Source organism: Perca flavescens, chromosome 16 (assembly GCF_004354835.1).
Source record: "Perca flavescens isolate YP-PL-M2 chromosome 16, PFLA_1.0, whole genome shotgun sequence".
In the NCBI taxonomy this organism is placed as follows: domain Eukaryota; kingdom Metazoa; phylum Chordata; class Actinopteri; order Perciformes; family Percidae; genus Perca; species Perca flavescens.
In genome coordinates, this window is record NC_041346.1 from 31,961,393 (window position 1) to 31,978,187 (window position 16,795).

Sequence of the window (16,795 nt, forward strand, 5' to 3'; positions counted from 1 at the left end):
GTGGATGGCGAGCGCGAGACTCCGAAATTGATGCCAATAAGATTCTGGATGGAAAGTTTACTTTTTAAAAGTTGCTAAATTGTTCCATTGACAAGACCAAAGTAATGTGTGTTTTGTGGTTGTGAACTGAGCTATCATCGCAGCCCGTTCAGTCTGAAATACCACCTGGGTGGCCGAGCACACAGCTGATGCAAATTCTCCGCCCCCTCGTCAAATCCACGCAACAATGTAAATGTAAATGGGCTGTTTTTATATAGCTACTGAAAGCGCTTTTACTTAATACAGGAACCATTCACACACTGTGGCCGAGGTTGCTGTGCCACCGGGTCATCAGATAAACACTCGCACACATTTACACAACTCAGGGTTCAGTGTTTTGCCCAAGGACACTTCGACATGGGACTGCAGAAAAATTTGTGATTAATTGCGATTAATCACATTAAATATTTTAATCGTTTGACAGCACTAATATATATACTTGTTACTTTTCATTTTATGTCAACACCTGCTACTGTATTACAGACCCGGCCCTAACCAACTAAAGGTTAGCAGGGGATAGCAGGGGATGGAGTTAAAAGTGCATCTGTAAAGAAAGGATGAGCCTTTTTGAATAAAATGGGTATTTTACAATATACTGTGAATAAAGAAGCTGCTTTGAAACCCAGTTAATAATTGCACCTAAACCTTATTACAGCACTGTAAGCAATTGCTGTAAATTTACAGCCAATTTTCAACACTAAAACAGAAAGACAGTTTTCATGTTAAACAATTTAGTACTGTAATTAGCAATGCGTTGTGGGCTGCTTAACTTGGAGCAACAGGACAGAGGTCCTAAACAGTATGCTGATGTTTTAAATTAAAGGGTACTAAAGCATTTTTTGGAAATTGAGTGTTGACTGGGGAGCACGGTCAGCAGTTTGATACGTTAGTCTTTTAAATTCAGGCTAGTGCTTTTGGTCAATTTTCTTTATAAAATACAGAAATAATTTGCCATCAACTCCTGGAGGGACTTCAGGAACCATCATTTGGATAGGAGATTTTCCAGAAGAGGACGCAACATTTAGATGACGTGTGCTACACTCACGCTCATCAACATCCATCGGGTCATGAATTTACAAATAAACGGTAATTAAAATCTTATTAACATTTGAACATGTCATTTATCAGTGAGGCTTAGATTTGAATAGCCAAAACAATATAACTTTGGGGTGTTTTTTTGTTTAATTTTGGTAACGTTAGCCGAACGTCTGCATCCGAGGAACAACACTTATTAACCGGCAACCCGCAATTAATTTCTAACGCGTTTAATGTTCCATAGGCAGCCTAAGGTGTCCTGCTACTGGCACTTACCAGTACCTCTTGTTGATGTGAAGTTAACTCTGCTCTCTGTCCCTCATCATCAGAGGTGTCAAGTAACGAAGTACAAATACTTTGTTACCTTACTTAAGTAGAAATTTGGGGTATCTGTACTTTACTGGAGTAATTATTTTACAGCATACTTTTTACTTCTACTCCTTACATTTTCACACAATTATCTGTACTTTCTACTCCCTACGTTTTAAAAATAGCCTCGTTACTCATATTTCAGTTCGGCTTGTTTTCATTCCAGCTCGTCAGTCATCGTTCAAAAAACACACACACAAAAACCCCTATCCAGATCGCTCCATCCGGAGAGAGTGAATGTGATTGTGGTTGGATGAGAAGTATAAACATAGTCATTCCGACACCCTATTGGTTTGTACGCGATCCATAACACCTGTACAGACCCGGTGCTAATACGCCACCGGTGCCTTAACGACCATTATCTACCGGACCGAATTGGATGCTCCGAAAACGGACGTTAGAGGGAACTGAACATCACCGCACGGGACGCTAGTCAACACTACAGTTGGAAGCAGGTTAGCTTAGCGTTAGCTAGAAGATGGAGTAAACATGATAAAATGCTGAGAGCTAAACGGTGTAAAAGTGTGTCTGTATTTCACTGGAGAGGAGTCTGACACCAGACTGTAGCTGTAGAAGAGATGTAGCCTACGTGTCACATTTTTCAGCCCTTCTGAGTTTGCAGCTATGATTTTAATATACTGTAACATTATTATAGTCATATGATTTTATTCCCGCGTTTTAGAGTTAAGCTGTTGTCCTTAATGGCATTCCCCCCCTTACATCAGGGGTCTTGAACGTTTTTTAAACCAAGGACCCCTTAACTTAAAGTGAGATGTAGCAGGAACCCCCCTACTACATATTGTATGAAATTAAGTTGCATATTAAACTGGGCCTACAATAACTGTTAGGGTAACCTAAAGCCTTCTTACATACCTTTTTTCATAAGCTATTAAAATATTAATTGTTGGCATGATTTTATAAATCATATTTTAATGTTACATATGTGGCACAGTTAATCTAGGATTAACTGTATCTGTGGGCTGATATCTTAATGACTACCTTACCTATAGGCCAGTAAGCCTATCATCAGTGGGAATTTATATTTGCTAATAATATGTTGGAATTATGTTAAGGCATTTTATTTTTATTTTTTTTAAAGACTCAAAAATGTACAATAATTTGGAGGCCCCCCTGCAATGACTCTGAGGACCCCCTGTTGAAGATCTCTGCCTTACATTACTTTTACTTTTATACTTTAAGTAGTTTTGAAACCAGTACTTTTACACTTTTACTTAAGTAAAAAGCTTGAGTTGATACTTCAACTTCTACAAAAGTCTTTTCAAACCCTAGTATCTATACTTCTACTTGAGTAATGAATGTGAATACTTTTGACACCTCTGCTCATCATGACCAGGCTGTGGATGCTCAGGCTCAGCTCAGCTTCCACTTGGTCCTCTACACTCTGGCTAAGCGATGCAGTGCTGTTGCTGCTGCTGGCAGTTGCACTGCAACCAAAAAGCTCTGTGAGCATTTTGCATTTTGCTGCATCAGTCTCGAGATTCTTGGCCCTCTTTTCTTTTACTTTTTCCCATCCACCTTTCTCCTTACTTTTTCTGCTAGCCATTCTGCTGGCGATTAGATTCCGCCCTGCAGCTCAGGCTGGAAAACTGTAAATTTTTTCTTTGCTGACCTGCCGCTACCGTTACAAATCTGCGTCTGTGACCCGGGACCAATCACAAACTGGCTAGAAGGCCGACTCTTCTTCCTCAGTTTTTTTTCTTTTTTCTTTTTTTTACACGTAGCGTATAAGTGATAGTATTATCGGCCCTGCTGTTGGCTGTTCATATCGCTTTGTTAGACTTTTCTTTGTGCCGACGGCCGTTCCGGACTTTTCCCGAACGCACAACAATTCTTTTAAGATAACTTATCTACTGTATTGGTAAATACCCAGGAAACACGAGCTAGCTGATTGTTACCTTGTAACAAAGACATACGGAACTGAAGTGAGTGTACTGAACCACAGCAACAGGCCTAACGAGTTCCCCAGGTCCACAGAATGACTGTTCATCCTGTTTTCAGGGAGAGGACTTAAATTCCTGAGCGAATGTCTACAGCAGTGATCGGTTAGAAAATGGAGCGCCAGCTTTGAAACAAAGGTAGATGGGGGCTACTTGGTATGCACCACCCTGTAAGAGAAACTAATGCAAACCACCTGCTGTCATACCGACTTGCTATTCAGCATCTGGCAGAGAAGGACCCAGTGAGTGATGCTGGGGTCTGCTGTTCCAGACTGTTCCAGATGACAATCAGACTATTTTCTTTTTTGTCTACTCTTTACACAAGCTGATACCAGTGGCGTAACGAGCCAACACCGGGCCCCTATGCAGGATTATCATGGCGGCCCCCCTACTACAGCACGTGATGACGCCAGAATGTCCACGAGTAGGCTACCATGAATAGGACAGGATAGGATCATATAGACACTGCATATAAGAGATGAGATGACTGAAAAAAATAAGGAGTAGCCTACACGCACCACAACTACAACAAAAAAACACTGGTGAATGTGCACCATAACACATGAAAAAAAAAACACACAAGGGCAGTCCCTCCAGGATTTCTGCCGCTTTTTTTTTTGATTGTTGCAGCCCAAAATGTCTGATTTCACAGGAACTTTTGTAAAAAATTTCGATAAAAGTTGCGATGTCTTTTGTAGGTTTGTTGCAATGAAGTTGCGAGAGAGTGAAAGTTGCACACAAAAAAAAGTTGCGATTTCTTTTGTATAGTTCTTTAAAAATAAAAAGGAAACTTGTTTTGGGGAATAATAATTATTACTATTAATTAATTACTCTGGGCTGAGATTTCCTAGTAACCTTATACCAAAAAGGCTCAAGATGCTGCAAATGTTGGTATAATATGAAAATGGCTGGTGGATTTAAGACAAAAGATTTTCTCATCGAATCTACACGATTCACGTAGGTCACCTATTTTGGTTTCAAAATGGCGAATTTCGCCAAAAGGTGAGTGATTTTCATGTCTGGTGGTTATATAGGATTTACGATAACATTAAATGTTGCTTTCGCTGTTGGCACACACAGTATCATGTGCAGCAGCCAGTAAACAGCAGTGAGATCATGAGTATACCTTTGCAGAAGTGGAGATAAGACCCACTGCTGGATAACAGCTATACTAAGTTTAAAAGGCTTGTACCGAGTGGTAACGTTAACGTTATGTTCACAGATGCGGCTCTGTAACTTTTAGGTATGAAGGATTTTTTTTTTTTTTATTTTTTTTCATCCAGGTAAGTCAATTGAGAACAACTTCTCATTTGCAACGACGACCTGTCACATTCACACAGTTACACATTTATACCTGGAAGCTGCCCAGTACAACCACAGTCTGATCTGCTGGCCACAGAGCAGCTCCAGTGGAGCGGTTGGAGATTAAGGGCCTTGCTCAAGGGCACCTCATTGGGGGTAATGAGGGAGGGCACAGATTTCACCAAATATGATAAATTAGACTAGAACAAGACTAGGTCGAAAACAAGTATTTGTTTGGACCGTGTTTGGTCAATGTGCTAAAATGTAGCCAATTATTATGTTACTACATACAACATTACTTCATTATTACATGAATAAATTGCTAGCCTGTGCTATGATATGTTCAGTATTCTTTCAGCTCATATCTTTGCTTTTCTACAGGAATACTAACACCTCATTGAAATATGAGGACATCATTTCCAAAAGTGATCAGATCCAATCAGGATCTCCTGCTAGCTATCAGCTGGAACCGAAGAAAGAGAACATTGGATCTCTGACAAGAATGACTCTTGGTGAAAAAGATCCAAACAAGATAAACAAAACCATCTTACTTGTTGGTGAAACAGGAACAGGAAAATCTACTCTGATCAACTCTCTGGTCAACTACGCCATGGGAGTGGAGTGGGAGGATGATGTCTGGTTTCAGATCGTAGAAGACGAGAAGAGAAGTCAATCAGAAAGTCAGACATCAGATGTGATCGTGTACCAGATCTTTGGTTTTGAAGGTAAAACTCTGCCCTACTCTCTGACCATCATCGATACTCCTGGATACGGAGACACCAGAGGGATCAAACATGATGACATTATCAGTCAAAGATTATTTGACTTCGCTCAGAGGATGGAGTTCATGAGATTAATGCAGTGGGTCTGGTGATGAAAGCGGGTGAGAATCGACTGAGTGACCGACTGAAGAACATCTTTGATTCAGTGATCTCTCTGTTTGGAGAAGACATGGAGAAGAACATTGTCGCCCTCATCACACACTCAGATTTTGTATCACTTGAAAATTTTCTGAAAGCTATGCAAAAATGAAATGTGCCAAAGATGAGGATAATGATCCTGTTTATTTCATGTTTAACAACTGTCAGAGCACACAGAAAACAAAAAAGAATAACTTTGCTTTAAAAACTGAATGGGGCTTAACAATGGACCAAGTCGCTCAATTCACTGATTTCATGAAAGAAACTTTACCTAAGAAGCTGGAGACGGATGTTGAAAAGTTAAATACACACACCAGATTGACAGCCTGCATCAACAACCTGCAAGAGAGAATTAAGTTGATCGATCTAAAACAGAAATCCAGCAGACTCGGAAAGCTCTGAACAAACATAAAGAAATGAAAAACAATGAGAAGTTCACTGTAGAAGTTGATGAGCCCTACAAAGACAAAGAACCTATCAGGGGTGGTCAATGGGGGTTATTTAATGAAAGAGCGGTCTGCTGCCAAACATGTGAGCAAAACTGTCACTATCCTGGCTGCACAGTAGCCCTGACTCCAGAAAGCTGTGAAGTCATGGAATATGGCTGCTGCACTGTATGTGGTTGTTCTGTATCAACTCATGTCAAAGAAGAGTGGAAGTATGTGAACAAGACAAGAAAAGTTAAAAAGATCGTAGAGGAGGAGAAGAGAAGTCAATCAGAAAGTCAGACATCAGATGTGATCGTGTACCAGATCTTTGGTTTTGAAGATAAAACTCTGCCCTACTCTCTGACCATCATTGATACTCCTGGATATGGAAGCACTGATGGGATCGAAAAAGATGTCATCATCGGTCAAAGATTATTTGACTTGTTTCACTCAAAGGATGGAGTTCATGAGATTAATGCAGTGGGTCTGGTGATGAAAGCGAGTGAGAATCGACTGAGTGACCGACTGAAGAACATCTTTAATTCAGTGATCTCTCTGTTTGGTAAAGACCTAGAGAAGAACATTGTCGCCCTCATCACACACTCAGATTGTGTGACACCTGAAAATGTTCTAAAAGCTCTCGAGGCTGCAAACATTAAATGTGCCAAAGATGAAGAGAATGAAAAGAGAATGTTTATTTTATGTTTGATAACTGCCAGAGTAAAGAGAAGAAAATGAAGGATACAAATGCTCTAAGACATGCATGGGATGTGACAAAGCACCAAATGGATCGATTAACTAAGTTTCTGAAAGAAACTTCACCACAGAACCTGATAACAACTGTTGAAGTGTTGGATACAAACATCAGACTGACAGCTTGCATCAACAACCTGCAGGAGAGAATCAAGGTAATTGATCTAAAACAAGAAGCAATCCAGCAGACTCAGCAGCTTCTTAAGCAACATGAAGAAAAGATGAAGAACAATGAGAAGTTCACTGTAGAAGTTGATGAGGTCTACAAAGTTAAACAACATGTCGATGAGAGGAGGTGGTGGGCACTTGGGTTAAATTATGGAGGAGCTGTCTGCTGTACTGTCTGTGAGGAGAACTGTCACTACCCATGCACAATGGCCTGGTATCCAGATCACTGAGGTGATAAAAGATGGCCGCTGCACTGTATGTACCAGGAAGTGTCCTTCATCAGATCATGTGAAAGAAAAGTGGATCTATTGTAACAAAACAAAGAAAATTAAAAAGACAGTAAAAGAAATGAAAGAGAAGTATGAAAAGGGTAAAACAGACCGTCAACAAGACAGAAGCCTTTTGGACACTCTTCAGAAGAACATGGAAGAACTTCAGAAAGAAAAACATCAGTTGTTAGAAGAGTGTTAGTCAGCATGTTGTCAAACTGGAGCAGATTGCCCTGAATGCAACACTAAGCACTTATGTCCACTTGGATGTCTTGATTGAGAAGATGAAGGAGAAAGGGGATACAGAGAAAGTCCAGAGACTGGAAAAGATGAAAAGTAGAATGGATGAAGATAAAGGAATCAAAGAAGCAATGCAGTACAGGTTTGGTAAACTAACAGCAGCTGGTAAAGCAGCTGGTAAAGCACTTAAAGAAGTAATGATGAACTAGATGACAGAATCACTGAGAACAGACAGTTGTGTAGAAAACAAGGTCTACACTGTCTGCACTGTCAAATGGGTTTCATTACATTTGTCATTTAAGATTCATTTAATAACTACATAAGAACATTTATTAATTAATCTCTTTTTTGTAAATTTCAAATTTCCAGAATTATAAATTTCAAATTTGTGGAAACTGAGCTCTTTTTGGTGTACTGACAGTTTTTTTTTTTCTAGTTTTATGTTTAATTCCCAAAATGTATTTACTGTACAGATTAGAGAACAGTTTGGAAAATGTCTGTATTCAAATGCAGTGAGGACGCCCCCTGCTGTTTAATGTCACAAACAAGTCAGATCATGTTGAGCACAAATAAATGTAGTGTTCTTTAGTTTCTTTGTATGAGTTTAAGGATTTTTTTTTCTCTAATGTGCTGTTCAGTCAATACAAGGCTGTGATATATTACGATAATTCCGTTAATGTGATGATGACAGAAGTAAACTTGTGGTGGGACAGTAATATATATCAACAGTTAAACATGATTTTTCCTTGTCGTTATTCAGTTTGTATAGAGTATGTTACAGAACTGAACTACAGAAAAAAAAAATTCTGCTGTGTTGGAGCTGAATGTTTTATTTGATGTAGGCCTATATTCCTCAATATGAAAATATATGATATACCCTGGGGTCTTCATGTTTATTCATGCTTTATGACTATTTCAAATATTTCAAAATACACAGGTCATGTGGAAACATGTTGATCCCTTGATGTTGTACTTGGTTGCCAGTTCACCTCCTGGGCACTGCCAAAGTGCCCTTGAGCAAGGCACCGAACCCCCAACTGCTCGAGGCACCTTTCCATGGGCAGCCCCCCCCCCACTCTGACATCTCTCCATTAGTGCTATTTGTTATGTTATGTAGACAGATGATGTATTGGTACTGAGCATCTGTGTGTAATTCAGACCACAACAGAATGAAAACATTGGAATTTCCCCTTGCGGGATTAATAAAAGTATACATTATTATTATTATTATTATTATTATTAATGTATTTACAATATATATTGGGACCAGAGGGTAGTCAAAGTGTGAACTGGTAGCTGGAAAGGTACTAGTGCTGCCTAACTTGTCAGGATTTGTCTAGTACAGGAACCCAGAAGCAGACCAGGGGCCTGTTTCACAAAAGCAGAATATATAAATCCAGGAGAACTGATAAAGCGAGGCTTGACCTAGTCTAATCTGTGCATCCTGGCTTGGTGCGTTTCACGAAGGCCAAGCCAGGCTGAGGAGGAGAGACTAGGTTGAGCCAGGCTGAACTAATTCAGATAGATGCGCGTCCACGGATTTCCTCAAAAGACCGCGAGGTCGATCACAGATTTCCTGATGCCAAAATGGAGAATACACATCGTACATAGACTACTTTATACAGAGTGAGCAGCAGCTTCTTGTTGAAGTATGATGACGTGAAACACATTATTTGAATAAAAATAAAATAACACGGCCGCTGTAGTGAAACAGAGAGAAAGCAGCAGACGATCACGGACCGACTGAATGTATAATCAGACTAAATATAAACATTAACTGACCTCTGATCTGAACTGAAACCATCATAATCAGACCATTCAATGATTAGGCTAATAATCATTTGCACAAATTAACAATTGTACTCTTTGCCTTAAAAGTAATCAGAAGATAATGTTACTCAGGAAATTTACCATGAAGATCCATTTTCTATAACGCTAGAATATGAAGCGTAAATATCTCTTTCACTCTGTTCCTCCCTCTCTCTCACTGGCTAAAATATTAATTTCCTAAGTCATATTAACTCGTTTTTGCAAATGACAAGTGACACATTGAATGGTTTCATTTAAGAGCAGTAGCTCATAAATATTAAATTTTAGACTATCATTTAGTCTGGCCGCTATTATCTGCCACACTTTTTCTCGCGTTTTTTTATTTTTTATAGAGGACAAGTTTCCTTCTCTACATATTATATGTCTTGCTCCCTGGTATATGTGGACATAGAAAATAAAGACACTGAAGAAATTGAACTGTAAAATCTAGAAACTATAAAGATAAAGTGATAAATTCCATGCACACTATAAACATGAATGGAACAGAGTATATTCATCAGTTATTTCCCCCCCCGAGGCAAAATATAAGGTCAAAAACCATGAAGGTGTCCTCTCCCTGTTACATGAATGTACAGTAGTCTACATCAATAGATAGTTACTGGTCCAGTGAACTAAGTCTATCATTTGGGAGGATTGTACAGTTAGGATATGTTCTTAAAATTGTACAATCCTCCCAAATTATAGTCCCAGTTTACTGGACAACATAAATTGTGTGCTAAGAATGCCAAATACAATGCACATGGAAGCAGAACAAACATGATCCTTATTGTTAAAGAATAAAAAAAGAAATGATACACTAAAATAATTTAAGGTGCATTGGGGAACTATAGAAATGTACAGCATTGTATGTGTTGCCCTTAGTAACAGACTTCATTTAAAACTCATTTGAAATGTTATCAGCCTTTTCTAATTATTTCAACAACTACCATAATATATTCATCAAACTTCTTACAACAATATGAACAGCAGTCTTCATACAGCAATATAACAGTAACAATGACAAATTTATAATTATAAAAAAAAAATAATGGTCACAACTTTAAATAATAACAGTACTTAAATGAACAGCAATATCTACCTGTTGTATTTTAATCCAGGCTGATAACAAAAGGGTAAAACCACTGCTGAGTGAACAGAAAAGGTTCCAGGATTAAATAAATCCTGGCTGTTAGCCTGGTCAGGACCAGGCTAGCTGCACAGAATAAATCTCCATGGTGATTTATGCGCCTCCGCTTTTGTGAAACCGAATCAAGGCTTAATTCATCCAGGATAACCAGGAAATCCCGGCTTAATCCCTTATCTTGGTTTTGTGAAACAGGCCCCAGGACAAGGTAAGTAGGAGTACAAGGTGAGTATTTATTTGGAATGGAATGTGGAAATGGTTTGGTCCAGTTGGTCGGCAGGGAATGAGGCTGGAAGGTAGCAGGGTTTAGTGCTGATCCAAATGTACTGCAGTGAAGTCGACAGCCAGGCAGGTGTGAATGATAATCCAGGTGAAGAACTGTAGGCAGAAGACAGGCGGCAGATTAGCGATAAGCAAAAATGAGCAAAAACAGCAAAAAGACTTGGCAAAACTAGGAGCATGATACGAGAGCAACAACATACTGTTTACGCTAACGATACGGCAGGGAATGGTTGTCTGGTCACGGCTTCAATGGTGCAGAAGATGGTAATCAGGACCAGGTGTGCAGACAGCAGCAGGTGTAAGCAGTTGGTGAATCAGCCGGGATGTGTTCAGGAAAACTCAGAAAAACAAACTTCAGGTTAGAGCAAACAAAACATAGGCAAAACAGGCTCAGGATGCTGGATTCATGACATAACTACTCGCACAATAATGCATGTCTATATCTCTGTGTGAGTGTAAATGAAGCAAAATAACAACAACGTGAAAACATGTAATTCCCCAAGGGGGCTAATAACTTATTATATTCTCTTCTTCCTCATGAAATAACATCCTGATTGATGCAGTTTTCTGTGAATCATTAATAAAATGTCCGCTTGATGGAACTATTTGCTCATGTTTATCTTTATGTTAATGATAGCATTTTATTTTATACTTAGTCCTTCTTTCACTAGAAACACTCATATACGCATTCATAAATAAAACTATAGAATATAGACTTGAAATAGTATATTTCTGAATATGTTGATGTGTTGAAGCATGTTGAATGTGAATCTGTTAAATAGTTCAGGTCAAACACAATAAAACTTCTCAAGTTTAGTATTTGTTTTCAAATATTGTTGGACATAAAAATAAGTGGAGGACGTAAGAAACTCACCTTTGTAATATTTCCTTTTCATGTTTCAATAAAATGAATAAAAAAAATATTGGATACTACATGGGTCATTTTCTCTGCACCAACAGTTAATTCATTCATTCAGTACCGTTGCTATGGCAGCAAGTGGAAGCTGAGTTGGCCTCTAATATAACCCATCCATGGTTTGCCAATAGTAGTTTGTTACCTTATTCTTCCAAAACAACAATCTAACAAGAGCCAGCTAACAGATTTACAAAATGATTCATCTGCAAGCTGTGTTAATGTTCTTGAATTTACATTACTTGTCAGTTGCTAGGTAACAGAAGTTTGCAATGATTTGGGGTATATTTTTAATATGGTAGTAGTGAGCATGAAAATTCACTAGATATTACAATACATTGTGGGAAACAATAAGTGCCCCAAAATATATTTCACAAATTTGAATTACAATTGCTGACAACGTAATATTGTCCTACTATGTGAATAGCGACTAATTTCAGAAGAAATCTGTGAACTTTAAAAATATATAATTCAGTGAGTTGATTCAATTGATTCACAAAATTTGAGTCTTTACAAACAACCTAGTTTTAAACAAAACATAATTAGCTTAACAACCAATAAAAATACTAGATAGATACAATGAGACCTAATGTCTGAGAAAAATGTATAAGGGTACTTTTATATACTGTACATACATGTAGCGAAATTCATTCTTTGCCTTTAACCCATTTTCCATGGGATGGGTGGGCAGCCAATTACCCCGCCCAGAGTCCAACTCTGGCCAGTGTCTTTATCAAGGGCATTGACTGGAGAACTTAGTCTACATGTTTTTTGATGGTGGGGGAAACTGGAGCACCTGGAAGAAACCCACGCAAACATGGAGAAAACATGCAAACTCTTTCAGGGATTCAAGCCCAGAACTTTCTTGTTGTAAGGCTACAGTGCTTGGGCCACCATGCTGCCCCTTGTGCCGCATGAGTCACCAAATTAAAATGTTGAAATTTGCTTTCTCAGTAAGTGAATAACTTTGTTATACATGAAACTTCCAAACTGATTATTTTCTATACTTAAAGTAATATTAGTAATATTATCAGTGTTTCCTCAATGTCTTGCAGTACAACTGAAACATGAAAGGAAACATTACCGAAAGGTGGTGAGTTTCTGTCTCTACGTCCTCTTATTTTATGTCCAACAATGTTTCATACCAAATATTAAACATCAGAAGTTTTATTGTGTTTAACCTTTATTTGTTTAAACACATCAACATATTCAGAACTTTAATTGTAATCTTTTTATGTATGTACAGTATATGAATATGTACTAATGTTTTTAGTGAGGCGAGGACTAAGTCTAAAATACAAGACGGTATAATTAACATTACATCAAGAAACGTTTCTTGAAGGTTTGAACAATAATTATGTGAGGTTAAATATACATGCCATGTTTAAATGTAACCGCCTAAACATCAGGTTAAAACATGTAACCTCAGAGTTCACACCAGGACAAGAGCCTGTGCACTTTAAACTCAAGGTGATGATGAATAGGAGAGACAGTGTCCTTTCCAGGGACTGCAGCCAGCAGCAGTTTTCATGTCAAATGTGTTTGTTTCACTACAGAAATGTTTTCTTATATTTAAAGATCAATTAGTTATGGAACACTCTCATGGGTATATATTAACAAACATCCACATGTACTGTATATCAAGTTGTTATGACTCATCTTTGTGTGCAAGTCTCATCGTTGAAGTTACCAAAACAAGAAATTTTGATATCTTGATAACAGTCTCTGACCTCAAAGGGAAATGTTAGGCTTTGTTCAAAAGAATTTAAGCAATGTTTTCATCATGTTCCTGTCCTTATCTGTTACACCTGATCACTAACTTTGATTTTAGAGACACTGGGAGGAGTACATTTCTCTATTAAGGTGTGGAGTGGAATAAAGTCACACATCTCTGAATAGTTTTTTGAAAACAGCAACAACAAAAATAGAGACACTGAGTAAGTTAGTATAGTGAAACAAGAGTTGTAAGTTTTGGTGTGCTTTTCTGAATTTGTCCCATTTTATCCCATAATTATTGTTAACTGTAAATTATTGATGTTTTTATTAGGTGTATTAGTGTAAAAATGGGATTTTGGAAGCATATATATGTCATCCTGTTCTTCTACCTGGGACTTATCAAGTCATCAGACGGGAAAAGGGAACAGAGTATACTGGGTCCTCATGTGAAGAGGGCCCACAAAGTAGAATAGTATGATTTGTTTGTTGAAGATCAAGTTCTGAAGATTAGATAATTTATTATTGAACTTCAATTGTAGTATATAAATGCACGTGCTGCACTCTGAATCTGGCTCAAATGAATTTACATTTTTCTTGCAGGCTGGGAACATAAATGCCGCAAGAATAAAAGCTTCCTCCACTATCGCCGCGCTGACTACAGAATTTTTATTGTTGGTGAAAGAAATGAAAGTTTTCAATAACTCCTGTAAATAAAAGTAAAATAAATAAACATATTTTTGTACTTAATTTTAATTACTTTACATCTTTTCCACCGTGGCGTTTGCATTTTCTTTTCATCCTCAGACCCAGTGTGATTTTCATTGGCTCACTTTCAGGTTGAGTCTTTTTTCTAGAAGTGTATTTATTGGCTAAATGTTGATTCTGAGCAGGTTTTCCACGGCTCTGATGTGGATCAGGTCTTAAATGTAGGACCAGTAAAGTTATTTAGGCAGGAGTTCAGACACTGAACCATTGGCCTAAAACCAAAAATATGGACAAAGGGCATTTTTACAAAGTCACTTGATGTCCACATCTCAAATAATTTCCTGTCAGTGAACAACAGAAAGGTCTTTTAAGTACCCAATGTAAGATAGTATCAGGAGATGATATGAAACTGACACACAGAGAGTCTGACCGGTTGGTGCAGAATTACAGAAAACTTTTCCATTTGTTCTGATTCTCTGAACTACATCCTGATTGAATCTGTTTACTGTAAATAACAAAGCTGCAGAGGAATGAACCAAAGGTTGAAAAGCCACACCTTCATTAGAATATGTTATCTTAAGATGTAAAAGGATAAAGTAAGTTTCACTAACACTACAAGTCTGTTGTGAGCTCATGCAAAACATTAGTGAGCAAAAAACAAAAGCAAATGCATGCTTAATTTGGTTTTATATTGTGAGCATATAAAGAAAGAAGTGGAGCATTATAACATTACAATAAATGACATGGGGGTGGGAAAGGTTTTAATCTAATCATCTGAAAGAGATGGAGACATTTTGTCCTTTTATGTCCTATTACCTTTTCCACTCAGTAACATCTCAGAACATTAACATTCACAGTGATAGTAAATTGTTTATTTAATGTATTGTGTTTTGTGGATTGTTTAATATATTATTTCTCTTTTAACCATTGTTTTAAGTTTTATCAAATGTGTTGGTTTTGTTAACTTTTTTGTGAACACTAACCCATAAATGAAGGTAATGTATTTGAATGAGTGTTATACAAAATTAAAAACATGCACATACAGTGGGGGAAATAAGTATTTGACCCCTTGCTGATTTTGCAGGTTTGCCCACTTACAAAGAATGCAAAAATCTACAATTGTAATCATATGTACATTCTAACAGTGAAAGACAGAATCCCCAAAAAAATTCCAGAAAATCACATCATATGAATTTATTAAAATTGATAACCATCTGATGAGGAAAAACAAGTATTTGACCCCCTGGACAAACAGCATGTTAATATTTTGTAGAAAAGCCATTATTGGCCAGCACAGATGTCAAACGGTTTTTATAGTTGGTGACAAGGTTTGTGCACATTTCGGCAGGGACGTTGGCCCACTCCTCCCTGCAGACAGCCTCCAAATCATTCAGGTTCCGAGGTTGTCGCCTGGCAACTCAATTTTAAGCTCCCTCCAAAGATTTTCAATCGGTTCAGGTCTGGAGACTGGCTAGGCCACTCCAGAACCTTGATGTGCTTCTTCTTCAGCCACTCTTTTGTTGCTTTGGCGGTGTGCTTAGGGTCGTTGTCGGTGCTGAAACACCCATCCTCGACCCATCTTCAGCTCTCTCACTGAGGGAAGGAGATGTCGGTCCAGAATTCCACGATACATGGCCTCGTCCATCCTCCCCTCAATACGATGGAGTTGTCCCGTCCCTTGGCTGAAAAGCACCCCAAAGCATGATGTTGCCACCACCATGCTTGACGGTGGGGATGGTGTTCTTTGGGTTGTACTCGGTGTTCTTTGCCCTCCAAACACGACAAGTTGAAAAGTTCTATTTTGGTCTCATCTGACCACATCACCTTCTTCCAGGCCTCTTCTGAGTCGTCCAGGTGGTGAATGGCGAACTTCATGCGGGCCTGTACATGTTTCTTCTTGAGCAGGGGGACCTTGCGTGCGCTGCAGGATTTCAATCCATGACGGGCGTGAGTGTGTTACCAACCGTTTCTTTTTGTAACTGTGGTCCCAGCTGCCTTCAGTTGATTCATCAGTTCCCCCTTGTGGTTTTGGGATGATTCCTCACTGTCAGCATGATCAGGGACACCCCACAAGGCAAGATCTTGTGTGGAGGCCCAGACCGAGGGAGGTTGGCGGTGGTGTGGTGCTTCTTCCATTTCCTGATAACTGCACCGACAGTTGATCTTTTCTCTCCAAGTTGCTTTCTGATTCTCTTGTAGCCCATCCCAGCCTTGTGCAGATCAACAATCTTGTCCCTGATGTCCGTAGAAAGCTCTTTGGTCTTGCCCATGGTGGTGATGTTGGATGCTGGTTGTTTGGGTGTTGACAGGTGTCTTTTATACAGGTAACGAGGTGAGGCAGGTGTATTTGATGTAGATAATTGGTTCGGATTGGGGCTGTGTCTTAAAGAAAGACTAACTGGCTTGTAGGAGCCAGAATACTTGCTGTTTGTCCAGGGGGTCAAATACTTGTTTTTCCTCATCAGATGGTTATCAATTTTAATAAATTCATATGATGTGATTTTCTGGAATTTTCTTTGGGATTCTGTCTTTCACTGTTAGAATGTACATATGATTAAAATTGTAGATTTTTGCATTCTTTGTAAGTGGGCAAACCTGCAAAATCAGCAAGGGGTCAAATACTTATTTCCCCCACTGTATACTGTCCCAACCAGTATATATGTCCCCTTGTGTCTGATTCAGTTAGGTCAGTTTGTTTAGTTCACATCCTGTTTAGTTGTTGCTATTTTGAGTATAGTTATATTT